We start from the raw sequence: 19,144 nt of genomic DNA, 5'->3' as shown, positions 1-19,144 counted from the left end.
TGCTGCCGCCAGGGCCAAGTGACCCTTCAGCCAGGGGCCACTCACATACAGTTAGAGACTGGTCTGACCCAGGCCGACCTTGGTGGGGTTGGCAGTGCTAGTGAGAGTGGCAAGCATGAATACATGAAAGAATGTAGGACTGGTTGTAAGACTTTCTCAGTTCCTGCTAAATACCTGTTTTAATTCTTTTATAGGGTCTTAGGAACAAACAAAATACACCCAACCAGAACACAAATGATTTGTATTAGAAAACCACATGCTCTAGAGCACTAGCCAATATATAATGTTACACAGTAGACTAATAGTAATATTAAGTATGGAGTGAACTGTGTATTCAGTAATAGATAGGCACTATATTTGGGACAGTTTCTGACAACTCCCTCATATGACATCTAATTTTTAAGTTCATTACTAAACTTTATTTTTTTTTTAAAGATTTTATTTATTTATTTGACAGAGATAGAGACAGCCAGCGAGAGAGGGAACTCAAGCAGGGGGAGTGGGAGAGGAAGAAGCAGGCTCATAGCGGAGGAGCCTGATGTGGGGCTCGATCCCAGATCACCGGGATCACGCCCTGAGCCGAAGGCAGACGCTTAACCGCTGTGCCACCCAGGTGCCCCCATTACTAAACTTTAGAGTCCACTAACAGTCGTCTGTGATCCCAGGCAACACGATTTAATGAGGAAGTAGAAAAGAAGTGTCACAGACTCCTCAGCATTTAGCCCCATGTCTTTGCCAGGCACAAGGGAGGGTGGGGGAAACCAGGGACATGTGCAAAGGTGAGATAATTAATTTCTTCTGCAGGGGCTATGAGAGGCAGCAGAGGGGGACTTTGAGCTGAACCTTGAAGAATGAGCTGTTGTCCATCTGAGAAAGAAGGTAGGGGTGGGCATTCCAGGTATAGGGAACAGCATGTGCAAAGAGATGGAAGCAGGAGGAAGCATAGTGGATTTAGTGGTGACACTTGGTGATATCTGGGAGGACAGATTCGACTGTTAATGACAGTTATCTATAATGAGTGCTCACAGATTAGATGTTTTACATTAACCCATCTACCCTATGAGCTAGACACTATTGTTCCCACTCTATAGATGAGGAAACTGGGTAACAGAGAAGTAATATGCTCAGGGTCACATAGCTAGGAAGTGATGGAATCAGGAATCAAACCTAAGTAGTATGTCGTACTAGGGTAAACATCTCTCCATATTATTTCATTTAATCATTCCCAGAGTGATGCCCTGAGGTGCAGATACTGACAACACAGAGGCACAGAGATGTTTGTTAACATGACCACGATCACACCGCTGGGAAGTGGAGGGACAGAGATTCTAACTCAGGCAGAATCTGGAGCCCACTCCTAATCTTGCACCCATTGGCCTCCAGGGCACTGGCTGAATTATATTGAAGTTACCAGTTCATAGCCAGCTGATTCCCCCTTGAGAGGTCGGGATACGTGAGGGCAGGGACCATGCATAATTGTTGCCACTGTATCCCCAGCATCTAGCACGGTGTCCAGTACACAACGAGTGCCCCATCCATAGAGTATTTTAAGCCATTAGGAGGCCACACAGTGAAGTCACTCAGAGCCCAAACTCCAAAGGCAGCCTCTCTGGGCTCACATCGCAGCTCATCCACTTCTAGCTGTGTAATCTTATGCCAGTTTCTTCACTCTCTGTACCTGTTTCTTTTTCACTAAAATGACGATAATAATAGCACTAACATCATTGGGTTGTTGTACTGAGTCAGCGCACAGAAAGCATCTAGGTGAAACTCTCATGTGTAATGCACTCTTTGTAAGTTTTTGCTAGCATTCTTGGTGCCGCCCAGTTCCCTGGTGTCTGGTTTAGGGAACAGGGAGACTTCATATAACTCAAATGATAGATCTGTAGTTCTTTCCAGCAAGTTCGGGGCTAAAGAATATGGGAGAAATTCAGTGATCTTGGGCATATGTGATGACAGTTGACAAAGACAATATCTGACCCGACACTGCCTTCAGAATGCTTATCCCTGGGCTCTGGATCCCCCTTATCAGTGTATTTCATGCATCTCTCTTACTTTGCCGTGTGTTACAGGAAGGCATGGTTTAGGGAAATGATGCAGGTTTTAAATTTTATCTTTGCCAGTAAGTAGTGGTGTACCTTTGGGTGAATTCCCTAATCCCAGCTGTGTCTGCAATGAAGAGGGGATTATGTAATAAAACCTACCCCAAAGGGTGCAAATTCAGGGGAGTAACCTAAGTATCTGACATGGTGCTGGCATTGAGCAGACCCTCAACACATGTTTGCCGCCCCCTCCCCTCCCCTTAGCCCAGTTTGCATCTTCTTCATCACTGAAATCTCCCACAATGCCTTGCAGAGAGTAAGTGCTTCACACAATGCTTGATGAGACCATGAAGGAAGGCTGAGATGGCATCAAGGACTTTAAAACAAACTGTGGGGGAGGGAAGGAGGGAGGAACAAGGGAGAATGAGTGGGGAGCCAGGAGGGGACCTTTCCATTTTATGGTAAACACAGCAAAATTAACTTTTTAAAGTTAAGGCAGAGAGTTACCGGGGAGATGAGGGCAGCCAGGTTGGCTCCCAGAGTCTGGGGGAAACTGGAAGAAGGAGGTGGGTGAGGAGCTGGCTTTTGTGCTAACAGCCAGCACCTGCCTTCCCTGGATGGGTGGGCCAGGAGCTGCCAGCGCCTGGCAATCAAACATGGGTAAGCAGGGCTGCAGAGGGAGCTGGTGTGTATGAGAGGGAGGGGGCGCTGCTGGAGGCTGGGTCTTGGGTCACCACAGCAAGAGACAGGCTAGCCCTGCCCTGGCAGGTCAGAAGCCCAGCAGCTGGCATTCCTTCTCAAATTGCAAAAATACACACCTCTCATGCTTGTCAAGGGCTTTGTAATTTGCACAGCTTGTAGGATGTCTATGGAGTTACCCATCTGATCCATGAGGCATCATGATCCATAGATGCCATTACCCCATGTGATTGATGGGGAGTTTCTGGGTGTCAATGGGATTTCTGATGAACCTGCAGTAGGGTGTATACAAAGATGAGGGTGCAATTAACTTCATCTGTGGCTAAAAAGGGCACAATGAGTTGGTTTTAAAGGATGAACTGTTGTCCATCTGTCCACCTATGCTTTTCAGGCATAGGGAATAGAATGCGCAAAGGAATGGGAGCGTGAGGAAGCATGGTGGATTTAGTGAAAATAATAGTAACTATCCCTAACCTATATTGACAACATACATGTGCTAGGCACTGTTTAGAGGCTTCACATGCAGAGCTCAATTGATTCTCACAATGGCCCAGTCTGGTAGATACTACTGGGATCTCCATTTTACAGATGAGGAAATGGAGGCACGGAGAATTAAGTGATTTCTTTAAGGTTCCAGTGGTAACGAGTGGTGAGTCTAGGCCTGGAACCCACTCACAACAGGCAAGCAATGTGATCAAGGTGTGAAGGGCTAGGTGGTAAGGGATGAAACATATGGCTCGAGAGGTGGAATGGGCCAGATGAAAAAGGAAGCCAAAGGTATTTGGATTCCATCTTGTTGGCAATGGGGAGCCACGGATGATCTAAGCAGGGGATTGCTAGAAAAATCAGTGTGGTGCAGGACAGAGGGTGAACTGGAGAGACTGAGGTTATTGGGGGTGTGTTGGGGAGATAGCCAGATCCTTTGTTCTTACATGTGGGCCAGGATGCTCTTTCAATCTGGATAACCATCACCCACTCTGAAACTCAAGTTCATATACCATCAGGACATGGGTTCTGTTATTTCATGAGCTCTCCTGGGAGACAAGGGCCCCACGTGGCCCCTACAATATGGCTGTGGCACCTTCTGCATCACATTCTCTGTGTCCAGTGACTGCATTTCAACTATTTCTATATTCCTTGGATTGCCAGACATCCTTTACCTCTATATTTAGCACACTAGCTAGATTCCTTATTTCCCCAGGAGCACAGGCCAGTATTAGAGTCCTTGTGAAGACACTTCAGAAATTCTCACTGGAAAGCTCTTCCACCAAGTATAACTCTAGACAAGTACCTGCTCTAAACAGATATGGTTTGCTTTGTTCCTCATGTAAGCGTGGGCTGACCCTGCCAGGTAACCATAGTGGCAAGTCGGGTGACATGCCCACCAGTCCCAGCTCTGAAACTAGCTGTGTGACCTTGGGCAAATCATTGTACCTTTCTGTGCTGCACCCAAGAAAGAGGAGGTTCTACTAGACAATATAGACAATGTCTCTATTCTCCTGCAGCAAACAATGTTTGTTGTTTCTAGAACTTTACTTTCAAGTGTCTGATTTCATTGATTCGTGTAACATATTTTTGTAGATCCAGGCACTGTGCTAGGTGCTAGGGACACAGTGGTACAAGGCAGAGAGAGCCCTTGCTATCATTCTGGCTGACTGTTTACAGTAACTGATTCCATCTAACGTCCGTGTGCTGAGCACTTATTACTTTCCTTATCTTCTGGTAGATGTTGTGAGAGACATAGACAAGATGAAGATATGGTGCCTGTTCTAAAGAAGCTTTTTGTCCAAAACCACCTCTTTAAGAGGAGACCAGCTCCAGCTAAATGTGGACAAAGGGACTTCTTCAAAGGTGTTATTTTACCCTTCACCTGTAACTACAATCAGATAAGTAGCCATGCCAGACCCTGTTTCTTTTGGGCATTGCTTCTAAGCCATCTCTGATAAGGGCCCCAGGAGCATAGAGTTGTAAAATGAACATGGCGCATCCTGCCCACAAGATGGCGGCATTCTAGTATATTCCCGAACAGCAAAGGTCATTGGGAAACAGTGCCCTCTGTTGGCATGGAGGAGAGAGACCACTTCATGTCTTAGAAGGGCTGAGAGTAGGTCTCATCTCCAGGGTTCAGTGAAGGTACTGACCTTCTGGAAAGTCCTGGGGGGATGGAGGGCAATGGAGGTTGGACAACAGGAAAGGGTACTAAATGTCACCTTATTCGATCCAACAAATCTTTCTGGATGCCTTCCTTAAGCTCCCCCATCCCCAAGTTTGTGTTTGATGATCTCCTCTGGGCCCCTCCACCAGAGCACCTGTCATATTGAATTTGCATTGTTGATTTATCAGTCTTTCTTTTCTATCCAGCTAAGACCATGTCCATTTCCTCTCAGAATCCCTGATGCTTACACAGAATCTAGCTCAAAGTGAGCACAAAGCTCTTTGTTGAATGAATGAAGTTTATCCTAAGGAAGAACTTGAAACAGACTCTTGCTTGAATACTATCACCCAGGTGAGGGCATCTCAGGACATTAATATCCTCGTCCTCAAAAATGGAAGATGGAAAGATGGGAGATCAAGAGATGTAGTCCAAAACACCCTAATGTGAGTTGTTGGAGGAATGGCCAGGATCAACTTTACATCTACCTCTGCCCAGAAGAGATCAGCCTTGTCCACCTAGCCAGAGAATCAAGGTAGAGAAGATGGAAAATCCAGATCTGGCTGAGTCTGGTGCCCACTAGAGAAAACTGTGGCCTTTAATCTGGGTTTTTACTTCACTTCCATCTCTAACCAGGGAGGGAGGCATGGGTTTTAGCACTGGAAGAGGGTCCATCAGTTGAAACAAGCAGGTTCAACCTGCTCCTCTGCTACCTTCCACTGAGGCCCCCCATCCTGCTGCCTGGCACCTCCACCTCTGCTGCCGGAGCTCCAGCAAAGAGGAAAGCAGTCAGAGGCGCTCTGAAGGGCCCAACCTCCTCGCATTCCAGCCCCAGCCAAAGCCGGCCCGGGGAACAAGTGGAGAGCCCCTCTTGGAGGAAGTGATTCAGAAACCGCGATGGCCTGGCGGCCCGCCGTGACTCACAGCACATCAATGGGGGAATTGTCTGTGGAGGCTGAGAATACCAAAGCTCTTTTCTTTCCTTCCTTTCTCTTTTTTTTTTTCTTTTCTTTTTTGCCCTCCCCTTGGCGGCACTGCGCAACACCAGGGCTGCCCAGAAACATGTGTTTCTCATCATTGGCTCCAACAGCCGCCTTGGAGGACCGGGGAGCAAACAAGACCGAGAGGGAACAAGCCCCATGGGGCAGCTGCAGCAGTTAAAGGGGGCCCTTCTCTTTCCCTGCGCCTGAGTCCTATTTCACCTTCCTCATCCACACCAGCATCCCCCAAAGAGCATATGGAATGGAGGAGAACAGAATTCTGATCTGGGAAAAAACTTAGGAGTATGTCTCTTCCAATACCTTTGTCTACTGATGAGGAAGCTGATGCCCTAAGCAGGGAAGTAAGTGGCTTGCCAAATGCCCCACAGTCAAGTTACAGCTGACGTCTTGCTGCACTGACTGCATTTTCCTGTACCCCGAATCAGGAAACGTAGTTGACAAAGGATGAATTTTTTTTTTTCACGAATAGCGAAAACTGAGAAGTTGCACTAAGTTTCATTATAAATCTATCAATTGTCCCTTTCCCCTTATCTACCAGTCTCAGGAAACTGGTTGGCACAAGGTCACTTGTGAGGTCATCTGCAAAACCTACAGGCCGTTTTGCAGTCCTCATCTGACCGGCTGTCTCTGTAACATGTGGCATTCGTGCTCACTTTTACCTCCCAACCTCTCTAGATTTTCCTTGTCGGCATCCTTTGCTCCCCATCTGGCCCTCAAACGTCCAAGCTGCAGAGGGTTCTGTCTTAGGCCCATATCCACGTTCATGGTTTCAGTGCCTAAAAATTAGCTGACAACTCCCAGATCTTCACTGTAGCTGTTCATCTTTTCTGGGCTATAAACATGTATATACAGCTGCCTTCTCAGCATCTTCTTTGGATGCCCCAAACGGAACTCACCCTTTCCCTCCAAAGCTCTCTGCTTCGACTTGATTGCCAAACAATGATGGGAAGAGGATAGCTAATGTTTCAAAGTATGTGCTTTGGAATCTCATAGGCCTGGGCTCGACTCCCAGATATGCCACTTAACTAGCTACGGGGCCTGACCAAGTTACTTAACCTTCCAATTTCCCCATCTGTAAAATGGGGATAAGAGAAATACCTCCTTCATAAGACTGTCATTAAGAGGAAATGGGTTAATTCAATAGCATCAGCACAATGCCTGGCACATAGTAAATGCTCAATACATGTGAGCTATTATTTTTATTATGCATCTCAGCACCCTCCCCACTTGAGCCACACTGAATTCTTACCATTACTTAAAGACAAAAGGCTCTTTCATTACTTCAGGCCATTCTCCTCATTTAGGATGCTATTCATACTCTTCTCTGAGGCAAACTCCTACTCACCCATCAGACTGAGTCCAACTGTCATTGCCCTTATAAGAAATTAGCAGCTCATTCTTTTGTTCTTATAGAGCACTTTGTTCCACTGTCGTAGCATTTATTAGCTACGACTAATTAGCTCCCTCTCCAGCCTCATCTCGCACTGCCTCTCCCATTACACTTGGCTCCAGCAGTATACAAGTGCCCAAGATAACCACATTCTTGCATATCTTGAGGCCTTCCCATATGCGGTTTGCTCTGCTTGGAAAGCCCTTCTTTTCAGGACACATTTTCCTCTAAGAAGATACCTCTTCTGAGCAACCATCCTGGAAGCCTGAGGCTGGGTTAGCTGTTCTTTCTTTGTGTCTCCATAGGGCCTTCGATGAATTTCTATAATACAACTCACTGGACTCCATTTTCAATGCTGAATTATTTGCCTTCTCCATTAGACTTTACTGTGTCTTACTCATGACAAACACTCATCAAACATGTGATGTGTGCCAGGCACTGTGTTTGCCACCGTATGGCATGAACAGATGAATGAATTTTCTGTTTCAATGTCTATTCTCCCTCCAGACTGTGAGCTTCTGAAGATGCTGAATGGATAAAATGAGAGGAGATGGGAACTGTCAAGGAAAACATCCCCTAGTGGTCATGGGCTAGGTATTAGAGAATGACTTGTTCTTACAGTAATACTCATCCCACAAACATCTGATGTGTACTACTATGCATCATGCACTGGGCTAGGTACTGGTATTATAACTCAGCCAAATGCCTTGCAGTCTCATGGGGAAGACAGCCAAGGCACAGCAAGCCTCATGGGCATGTGACCTGTGCCATGATGATGTTTGTAGAGGGAGACTGACAGTAGGGTGGGCTTCCTGGGTGCGTGTCCTGGGCAGGTGCACAGAGCCCCACACTCAGAAGGGCTCCATGCTTGGTTTAAGTCTCTGTTGTGGCCACTTTGAAGTTCTTAATAATCTCACCTTTGAGCTTGTGTAGAGTAAGTGGTGACAATGGAGCATGTATATGAGCAAAGGGGCCTATGTGCAATGTGCATGTCCACTGCTGTTCCTTGCCATCCCCTTCGCAGATAGCCTCCTTGATGCTGCTTGAGAACGGAATCCCAGTGGACCTGTGATGCATGGGACTTCAGTGAAACTCAAAGCGAGTACAAGCTACGTGTGTGGCATGTACAGCTGAATAAGCAGGGAGGGCTGACAGCCTTGAGAGGCCATGCTTGCTATATGAACCGGCACTTGCTTCCAATGCAGAAAGAAGACAATGGTGTTCTAAGAAAAACAACCAAGAAATCCTCTCATCATCTTTTCTACTGGCCAATAACTTCTGCTGAAAATGATAACACAGAAGGAAAGGAAAAGATAAGGCAATCCATCCTTTTTCTAGTCCTTCCTTACTCATCCAGTCAGCCAAAAGTAGAGAATCTTGGTAGAATGCACACATATCGAGAAGTGGAATTAAACAGTTGAGTTAGTTTTGTGCTACATTTCCACTATTCATCCACATATACATATGCATATGTGAGCTATGAAATATGAATTGTGTCATTTCATTGATTCTGCATATGAGCTAAATGCTCTTGTATTTTCATATAAAGTTTGCATTGCACAATCTAAAAGCAAGTGGTAAAATTCATGTTAATAATTTAAAAATTTGTTTATTAACATTTGTAGTTAGAATATTAAATAGCAAAAAACAAAACAAAACAAAACAAAACGGCAAGTTAAAGAGACCATGGGAGAAAGGAAAAGTTTTATGTTTTAGTACCTTCAATGGTACATTTTTCCTGCATTTTGAACAAGGTAAATGGTCCTGTAAATTATGTAGCCAGCCTGTACTGAGAGAGAAGGAAGTGTCTTTGAATTATAGCTTTGAATAGAGGATATGAAAAGCAACTCAGTGGTTCCCTGGTTAGGCCTCCTCTGCTCATCACCCGCCATATTGCATTTGAAGAAGCTGAGAGCTAGAGGTGGTGTCAAGGTCACCCAAGATGCAAATGGGTAAGCCAGGGATAGCACTCAGGTCACTTGACCCCATTCTTAAGTCTAGTGTTCTGCACATGATATGTGCTCTTCCTTCTGTCAGGAATCGTACCTTAGGACTTGGAAATAAGAAATTCCTATGGAAGTGAAATCATCTACTCAGTACATGGGGGCTGATATGCTAAGTGGTATGGTTTCCATCCAAGGCCAGGGAGGCTTGACCAACACTTGGTTAAAATGCTAAGCAAAATAAGTCAAGCAGAGAAAGACAATTATCATATGGTTTCACTCACTTATGGAACATAAGTAGGAAGATAGGTAGGAGAAGAAAGGAAAGAAAGCGAGGGGTAAACAGAAAGGGGAATGAACCATGAGAGACTATGGACTCTGGGAAACAAACTGAGGGCTTCAGAGGGGAGGGGAGTGGGGGAATGGGATAGGCCGGTGGTGGGTATTAAGGAGGGTATGTATTGCATGGTGCACTGGGTGTTATACACAAGTAATGAATCATGGAACTTTACATCAAAAACTAGGGATGTACTGTATGGTGACTAACATAATATAATAAAAACTTATTATTTAAAAAAAAGTAATACATTGTGTTCCAGGGAAAATCAAGTGGGCAGTGTTTTAGTCCTCATCTTTCTTGACTTAGCAGCAATAGTCAAACACTTGCTTTGCTTGGCCTCCCACATTCCACCTCCCCTAGTCTCTACCTTCCTGACTTAGTAACATTAAAGTATCTCAGGGGTCAGTTCTCTGACCTCTTCTCATTTTCTGTCCATGCTCATTCCTTGAGTGATCTCATCTAGTCTAATGGGTCTTAAAACAATCTACATGCTAATGACTCATCTATTTATATTTCTAGCCCTGACCTCTCCCTGAATTCCTTCTAACGTATCTGATGGCCTACTGGACATCTCTACTCCAGTGTTTAATAGAATCACACATTTAAGATCCAAAATTCTGCCCAAAAGTGCTCCCCACCTCTGTTAATGGCAGCTTAATCACACTAGTTGCTCAGGTCAAAACCTTACAGTTGCCTGACTCCTTATCTTTCACATTTTGTGTCCAATCCGTGGGTAAATGATAAAGCCTCTGCCTTTATAAAATATATCCAGAATCTGACCATTTTCTACCACCCTACTGCTTTGCTTTGGTCCAAGTCACTATTATCACTCACTAGGATTATTCCTATAACTTCTGGACTGGTCTCCCCATTTTGGCCCTCATCTCTTTCAGCCAGAATGATCTCCTTAAACTGTATGTGAGACCATGTCACCCTCTGCTCAAAACCTCCCAATGGTTTCTCAGCTAACACTGAAAAGCATCCCAAACCTTATAAATGGCTGCAGAGCCTGCCAGCATCCAGTCCTGGAGCCTCTAAGACCTTAGCCTTCACTTGTCCCCCTCACTTGCTGGCTTTACTCCAGTCATGTGATCTCCTTGCTCTTCCTCCAATTCACCAGAGTCTCTCCCACCTTCAGGCCTTTCTCCTTCTGTACTCTCTCTGTGGAATGCTCTTTCCCCAGAAATCTGCAAGGTTCACTCCCTCACCCCCTACAGGTCGTTTTTAAATGTCATCTTCTCATGAGGGCTTCCCTGGTCACCTATTGAAGACTGTCACCTGTTCCTTTTCCCAGGCACATTCTCTGTTCCTTTTCTCTGATCTTTATTCCCACCATTTATTATGTCATGTAGTTGGCTTTGTGTTCTGTTGATTGTTTTCTCCCATTAGAATGTAACTGCTTGGGGCGTCTGGGTGGGTCAGTTGGTTAAGGGTCTGCCTTCCGCTCAGGTCATGATCCCAGGGTCCTGGGATGGAGCCCTGCGTTGGGCTCCCTGCTCAGTGGGGTGTCTGCCCCCCCAATTGTGCTCTCTCTCTCTTAAAAAAAAAAAGAATGTAACTGCTTATCTGTATGTTTTTGTGCATTTTATTCAAGTGCCTGAGTCTGCCATGAGAGCTAAGGCATAGATGACCTATGGCCAATGATCTGTCCAGATATAATGGACCACTCAGCCATGCCCCATGAGCCTCTTTGACTTCATATTCTTCACATTTCATTGAAATGTGCTTTGCCCATTTATCTGGGTTGAAAAATCAGGCCATCTTTCAAGGCTTGGTTTAATAGTCATATCCTCCTAGAAGTCTTCCCTGACCTTCACCTTCCCTCACCTTGATTGACCTACTCTCTTCCAGAAAACTAAACAAAATAAAGAACAAGTTAGAGCCTTTATATGACTTCTCATGGGGAAGAAAGTGAATACACACCACAGTACACACTGGTATAAATCTGGGAGGCAACTGGCCATTTAACAAATTAAAATGTATATACCCTTTGACCCAGCAATGCACTTCGAGGAAATTATCTTACAAAAATCCTGAGCAAGTATACATAGATATGTGTGCCAAGACTTCGTAGCACTTTTGTACTGTTAGCATGGGCTGGTTTAATAAACTTTAGTTCTATAGACTACTCCATGCTGATGAAAAAATATGTCAAGATTATTTGTTAGGGGAAAACTGACAAATAGTATGCAAGGCATTATCTCATTGGTATTAAAGAAAGAATGATGGAAGAAAGAAAAGAAGAAAGGAAGGGAGGGCATGAGGAGTGAAGGAAGCAGGGAAGGAAGGACAGAAGAAAGAGAGGAAGGGGTTGTATATTGTCAGAATTTGGTTCTAAGGTATGAGAATAAGACCAAAATGAGGCATGTGGTGAAAATTACCCCGGAGAACGCTTAATATCACTTGTAAGATACAATATAAAAGTTCTATCATCTCTCAATGTTTTCCTCCAATATTGGAACAAATTTCTTGTCTTTCCATTGACCACCAGATAAAATAACTATTAGGCTATATTTGGGGCTATGTTGCATGAGAACTACCCACTGTATTGTAAAATGCTAAATGTCCTTCAATTGTTATCAGTTCCTGTGGGAAGAGAAGGGGATGCATCTCTCTTCTTGGGCCTCCTCTTGAGTGTTTGTTCATCGAGGAGAAAGCAGGGAGGAACTTCCTACACTATTTAAATTGCTTGTCTCTGTCTCTCTCCACTTCTCTTTCCTCTGAGCCTATTAAATGTGTTTGGTGTGACTCTACTGTGTGTATGTATGTGCCATTTACTTTTTACTTTTATTCTTTTTTAGTGTTTGAATTCTATATGAGCATGTATCACTTTTAAAATGAAAATAATGAGATAAGTGTTTGAAAAATCACCTTGTAGATGCAGAAAATAAATTAGCTTTTTTTTTTGAATAATCAATTGTGTACTGTGGGAAAAAAGGGACACTGTGGAAGTGGAATTGTTAATTGTTATTGTTTTTTCAATGAAAATGACAATTGGCTTTGTCTCTTCTCCCTCCCTCATTCCTTCTTTCCTCTCTGTGGCTTTTGGTGTTGCTGGAAGCTGCTGATATTTCAAGGAGACAGCAAGACCCTTGCACAACTGATGTAAAGGGACTCCCTGGGCATGGAATTAAGACCATCCCAACGTAATGCACGGTGCAAAAAAACGGTTTAGGTGATCTATTTAGGAGGAGGGCAGGGAAGAGAAAAAGGTAGTAGGGTATTTTGTTTCCCACAACCCCTCTGCCTTCTAGGATCTTGTTCTCTGCTCCACAAAAGGCCTCAGTGCTCAGATGATGCTGCCAATTGCCCCCACTGAATCCAGAGTGGGTCCAAGCTCATGGTGCCTATGTTTCCAGGAACCACATAACTACAGGGACACACTCTTGTGTTTCCCACACTCTTAGCACAGTCCTGACACCTAGTAGGCACTTGATAAAATAGCTGGCATTTATTATTTTTTAAAAAAGATTTTATTTATTTGACAGAGAGAGAATGCACAAGCAGGAGGAGCAGCAGGCAGAGGGAGAGGGAGAAGCAGCGTCCCCATTGAGTGGTGAGGTGGATATGGGGCTTGATACCAGGACCCTGAGATCATGACCTGAGCTGAAGGCAGACGCTTAACTGACTGAGCCCTCAGGCACCCCTAGCTGTATTTACTGAGCTCTTAACTATTTACATGTCTGACCTGGGTTACCTGTTACAATTTCTCAAAAATCCTATAAGACAGGTACAGAAATCTCTATTTTTCAGATAAGGATACCAAGTCATAGAAAGGTTAAGTAATTTCTCCAGGCTTGTAGATCTGGGATTTGAAATCAGGTAGTTAGACTCTAGGGCTAGCCCTTTTAACCACCATCCTGCCTCCAAAAACTATGTGTTGAATAAATAAATGCTTGATGATTGGATCAGATCTGTCCTTATGAACGTCCTGTCAGAAGATATTTCTCTAATAAAATGGGGGTGGGAGTAGCATGAGTAGGAACTGAGTCATTCACACTTTCTAGCTTGTCATCTCTTGTGAGCCAGCAGGCTGGCTAGGGTTAGGGCCAAAATTCTTTGGGAAAGAGACAAAGTGAACCATAGGTTCTGTTCCAGAATTTTCTAACAGATCCATTTGGCCCCAACCTCCAAGTGAGGTTCATTCTACTCTCCCCATCTCTGCAAACCACTAGTTTGGAGTCATAAACATTAAGTACAAAGAAGACAGTGGGGAAAGGAGAACAGGTTCTGAGAAAACCACCCTTTCCACTTGCAACAGTTGGAGTAACCACTAGAAAAATGGCAGAACTGTTAAAAGTAAAAATGATAACAATAATGGTGGGCACATTGTTTTCTAATATTCAGTCTCCTTTTCCTCCATGGTTAAAGAACTATTAATTTATAGTTGTATATATGACTTCCCAGACTCACAGATACATTTCCTAGGCGCTTTTCAAATTAGATATGGCCAGATGACTATGTTCTGGCAAGCGAGATTTAAGTGGAAGTGTCATATGACAGCCTCTGAGAAACTTCCTTAAGGGGAGATGACACAAATATTTTTTCCCTCTTCAGCCTGCTGGCTGAAATGCAGATGTGAGGGCAGAGACAGAAGCAGCTATCTTGGGCCATAATACATCAATATCCACAATTTGCAGATAAGGAAACTAAGAAGGGAGTGAAGGCCATAAGCCAGAAGGAGTTGAGTACTCAGTTCTTCATAGAGCAGGGCCATCCAGACGTGGACTGCCTACTTTTGGACTTGATTGCACAAGAAAGTTAAACCTTCATCATATTTTAAGGCATAAAGTTTTGGCTCTCTGTTACTCATACCAGTTAATAGATAGCATCATGGTTTCTTTGAAAAAGTCAAAATTGGTAGTCAGAAGACTTGTTTTATTTCCACTTTTGCCTCTGTTTTATTTCCACTTTTGCCTCTGTTTTATTATATGCTTCTAAGTTCTCCGGTTCCTAACCTAGAAGTTAGAATTAAATACAGCTCTTTCATATGCATTGATTTTTTTATAGTAAAATACAATTAATTAAAAGGAGAATAGAGATTTGGGAAGTAAATACCAAAAAGGTTGAAGGGATATGGTTACACTGTTGTTCTTTGGTTTTGGGTTCCCAGGGGGAAGAGATCTCACCTTAATCAATTAATTAAAGTTGAAAGGAGAGTGTACTGGTTCACACAATCCAAGAGAAGGTTAAGCATTCAAGTTACAGAATGCCCAAAGATGAAACTGGGCCTTAGGAAAGCTGGAAACAGCGTTTTTCCATGTCTCTTAACCCTACTTCTTTGTATTTCAGATTCTATTTTTTTTAAAAGATTTTATTTATTCATTTGACAGAGAGAGAGTGAGCACAAGCAGAGGGAGAGGCAGAGGGAAAAGGAGAAGCAGGCTCCCAGCAGGGAGCCTGACGCGGGGCTCGATCCCAGGACCCTGGGATCATGACCTGAACTGAAGGCAGACGCCCAACCTTCTGAGCCACCCAGGCACCCCTGTATTTCAGATTCAATCTCTTGCCATAGACTGACTCTTAACACAAGTTTCACAGCTTAGAGCAGAAAGGGATGGCTCTCTTTTTCCATTTTTTTTAAAGATTTTATTTATTTGACAGAGAGAGACACAGCGAGAGAAGGAACACAAGCAGAGGGAGAGGGAGAAGCAGGCTTCCCGCTGAGCACGGAGCCTGATGCGGGGCTCGATCCCAGGACCATGGGATCATGACCCGAGCCAAAGGCAGACTCTTAACGACTGAGCCACCCAGGTGCCCCTCTCTTTCTCCATTCTGTTGTCAGTACTCTCAGGGAAGAACCTGACTGGCCCATCTTGATTCAGCTGCTCTCCCTGGAGACCAATCAGTTATTGCCAGAAAGCATGCTGTGTAAGAGAACTGGTCCTGCAGAATGTGTATGTGTGGATTTCCTACCATGTGGAGACTGAATTGTATACAACTGGGTATGTGTTAATATCATAATGAATGATGAACTAAATATTTGGAGCAATGAGATAAGTGTAGGGAGTGGGGAGTAGGAGAGCATAAGTGAGTGAGCACACATTCTAAAAAGATGAACCTGGACAGAATACCCCTTATGCGAACACTACAGATGTTCAAGAATGGAGAGAGTAATTCTGCTGGTAATGGAGCAAAGCATGGTGGACCAGTGGAAGCCAGGAGACCTGGTTTCTAGCCCTGACAATATAAAACTCTTTGGCACATCCCTTTCTTCACAGGTCACAGTTTCCACATTTGTAGAGTGATGAGGTTAAGTTAGCTTGAATTTGCTCCACTGTTTTCAAAGTTTTTTAAAATTTACAGAGGTTCCTGGGGTATTGGTTAGGGTGTTGGGGATCCTCACTAGGTCTTATTTCCATTCCCTACAAAAACAAACATCCTCATACCCATATACACATTGACACATTCACTCACATGTACTTACTCTCACACACCTTACACCTCCACTCCCACACATACACTCACACACATATGGTGGACCATGAATCATCAGTTTGCTGGATTGGATGATCTCTTGTGTCCCTTACAAGTTCTAAATGTCCATGAGTCTATACAAATTGGGAACTGTCTGAAGCTTTGAGCCTAAAATGCTAGAGAACAGCAATTGATACAGAGAAAAGTAATGATGATGAAGGTCCAAACAAATGTCTAGGATTTTCTACTCTCCTTTGCTTTCGCTGTCCCATTAGCCATAGCCTGTGTCTTCTGGTGGCCAAAGGCAAAGTGCAATCTGTAGACCCCTGAGGTGCTGTACTTATGAATAAAAGTCTGCATAAGTCCTATTAAACACAGTATCTTGCCCATCTATGGGGACCTCTATCTCTGCCTCTATCTTTAAATATATGTAGATTAGGAACAACATTAAGATGTATGGTATTTTTTTAGTTTGAGGCTATTTTCTGAATGAACACTTTATAAAGTAGAGAAACTCCGGTGTGTGGGGTTCGAGAGACATTTTGGTTGTGTTGGAGAAGACTGGGAAGAGCCCTTCTCAGAGCTATGCTTTAGGTCACGAGCCTTCTCCCCTTAAAAGCAGTTATGTGTTTGGTATATCCAGTTTGTTGCTTGGGGCAGGGATGGCCCCATCATCCTCACTGGTCCTTCTGATCCCTCCACAGGACATGATTTCCCTCTGCCTGGTAAGAAGACAGATTCTGTCAAGCACAAAGCCACGCTGTCTCGAGCTGGCACCTTCCTGCGTGGGAACTCAAAGCCACTCTCAAGAGCCCTTTTCTTTCTCTCTGCAGCTTGTGAGCCAGGGAGGCGGCCAGCTGGGTGGTTCCCACATTGAGAAACTGGGTGGGGCCTGGGGAACCCTTTGGCCTTGGTTGAGGAGCCAGACGGAGGCCCCTCCCTGGGAATTCTATATAATGCAGAAATGGCCAGAGAAAGAGAGCTTTGTAGAGAGGGTCGCCTCCCATCAGGCCAAGACTGGTTGGTCCCTGACACTACTGTGGGCAGAGAAAAGTGGCTGGCTGTTTTATCACTTGGCTAGGCTGGGGTCCAGTCCCTTTTTGCGGGCCCCAAATGGAGTGTAAGTGGGGTAAATGGACCTTCATGGATAGTCTGATGTGGATCCCCTGTTGGGTGATGTAAAAAAACAAAACAAAAACACTCCTGTTTCCTCCAGGGAAGTAGAGGAACTTCAGCAAAACAAACAAAATCTCTTGGGATTGAAGGTGGGTGGGATGTTCTTTGGCAAAGTGAAGGTCATGTTTCGGAAAGGGGGGGTGCTCTATGGAGAGCTGGTGAAGGAGAGAGAAGAGAGGTCTCTATACATACATAGGACACTGTCAGAAATGGAGAGGAATGAGCCAGGTGGTTTTTCCTTCATCATTGTCCCCTCCTCCTGAAAGGGACCCAGTAGCATGAGTCAAGGGTTGCTCACCACCATGGGCCTTGATGCAAAGCACTGGGTGTTTTGTCATTGCACATGGATGAAATGACTGAATCTGTATTCTATGTTCCAGACACAATACAGGAGGGAGAGAGATTTCCCCTGAATTAAGGAGTTCCCCATCTAGTAGGGAAAGCAGATGATCCAACAGGCAAATATAATACAGCACCATGACAGAGGGGTACAGGGGCTGTGCAGATCCTGGCAGGTGAGCCTCTTTAGGACTTGAGGATCCAGGGAGGCTTTCTGGAGGAAGCAATGTTTCAGCTGAGAGTTCAAGGGTAAGGTGGGATTAGTCAGATGAACAAGGGGTGGGGGTGTCCTAGAAAGAAGGAATTGCACATGCAAAAGCTTGGTGGTGAGAGAAAGAAGTTGAGCTCCAGGAGCTCAATATGGCTAAAGATTTTTCTCTATGTAAGTTGAGGAGAGATGGTATCCTAGAGAAATGAGCCTGGGCCTTATCAGGCAGGATGGCACCAAGGAGTTTGAACATCATCCCAGGGGGCATGGAGGAGCCGCTGATGAGTACCGAGCCCAGATGGCAAGATCAGATATGAGCTTTGGAAGGCTTGCTGTGGCTACCTATGGACACTGGATTTGGAGAGGATAAGACTAAAAAGGCTGAAAGACTATCGCTGAAACCCAGGCAAGAGATGGTGAGGACATGAGGGCCAATCTCTGTCTGGCATCGGCTCATGATCATTTTATCATTGCCCTCTCTCCTGGTTGATGCTGGGTAGTGCAACAGCAACACCAGAACTATGGAAGCTGTCAGGAGCCATATCATCATGTCCTCACCATTTCTTGCCTGTGTTTCAACAATGGCCTTTAGTCTTATCCCTTTCGAATAGGTAGCCACAGTGAGCTTGCCAAAGCTCATGTCTGACCATGCCACTTGAGCTCAGACCTCATCCCAGGTTTACAAAAACTGTTAGTGGCAGTGGGATTTGGATGCTGGGTGAGAGGGGAGGCTGGCTCTGGGGGGATGATGGGAAGGGAGAAAGGGGAGGCAAAGGTGATGCCAGGTTTCTGGCTCAGTAGAGTTTGAGCTGTGAAATGTACTCTTAGAGCTCTGATGAAGCCAGCTCCACAGCCCATCTGTCCCTAGGGAATGGTTCGGCAGCTGGGGGTGGGGGGCAGGGGATGTTCCCGTAAAGAGAGTGGTCCTAAAAGAAAGACTAGACTATGGTTTGCATATTTATCATCTGTCTTCCCCACCAGAATGTTCTCACTATGACTGTAAACTTTGTTTGTATTGTTCTCTGTTGTTTCCCAGTTGCTAGAATAACGCCTGGCACACAGGAGACTCACAAAAAAAATTTTGTTTAGTGGAAAATGATGGAGGCTACAGATACAGGGTCAGGGAATTTGCCATTCCAAGGAGTGGAAGGAAATTACTGGACCCCTTTGAGATATCACAGCAATGTCATAAGATGATTCTGGTTTCATCATTCTCTTTTATCAAAGGGTGGCTAGGATGGTGGAAATGAACTGGATGAGGAGAAGGATGGTGGGATTTGTATGCACATATGAGTATATGCAGTACATAGCCTAGGTAATCAATAAGTAAATTCACACACAGTAATAGCTGAGTAACAGTTTCATTGCCATCATCAGCATTAACACCATCCCCAGCTTTGACTGAGACCTCCCTGTGCATCAGGAACCAAACCCATA

General features: G+C 44.6%; 1 protein-coding gene across 1 annotated transcript in view; it reads right to left on the bottom strand.

The window, feature by feature from the left end:
* SYN3 (synapsin III) overlaps window positions 1–19,144 on the bottom strand; it is a 452,237-nt gene that overhangs the window by 120,684 nt on the left and 312,409 nt on the right. The gene's annotated exons all lie outside the window — the stretch shown is intronic.

This window comes from Ursus arctos, unplaced genomic scaffold (assembly GCF_023065955.2).
Source record: "Ursus arctos isolate Adak ecotype North America unplaced genomic scaffold, UrsArc2.0 scaffold_21, whole genome shotgun sequence".
NCBI classification, from domain to species: domain Eukaryota; kingdom Metazoa; phylum Chordata; class Mammalia; order Carnivora; family Ursidae; genus Ursus; species Ursus arctos.
The sequence above is the reverse complement of the archived record's forward strand: the minus strand, read 5'-3'. Positions and strand labels throughout refer to the sequence as shown.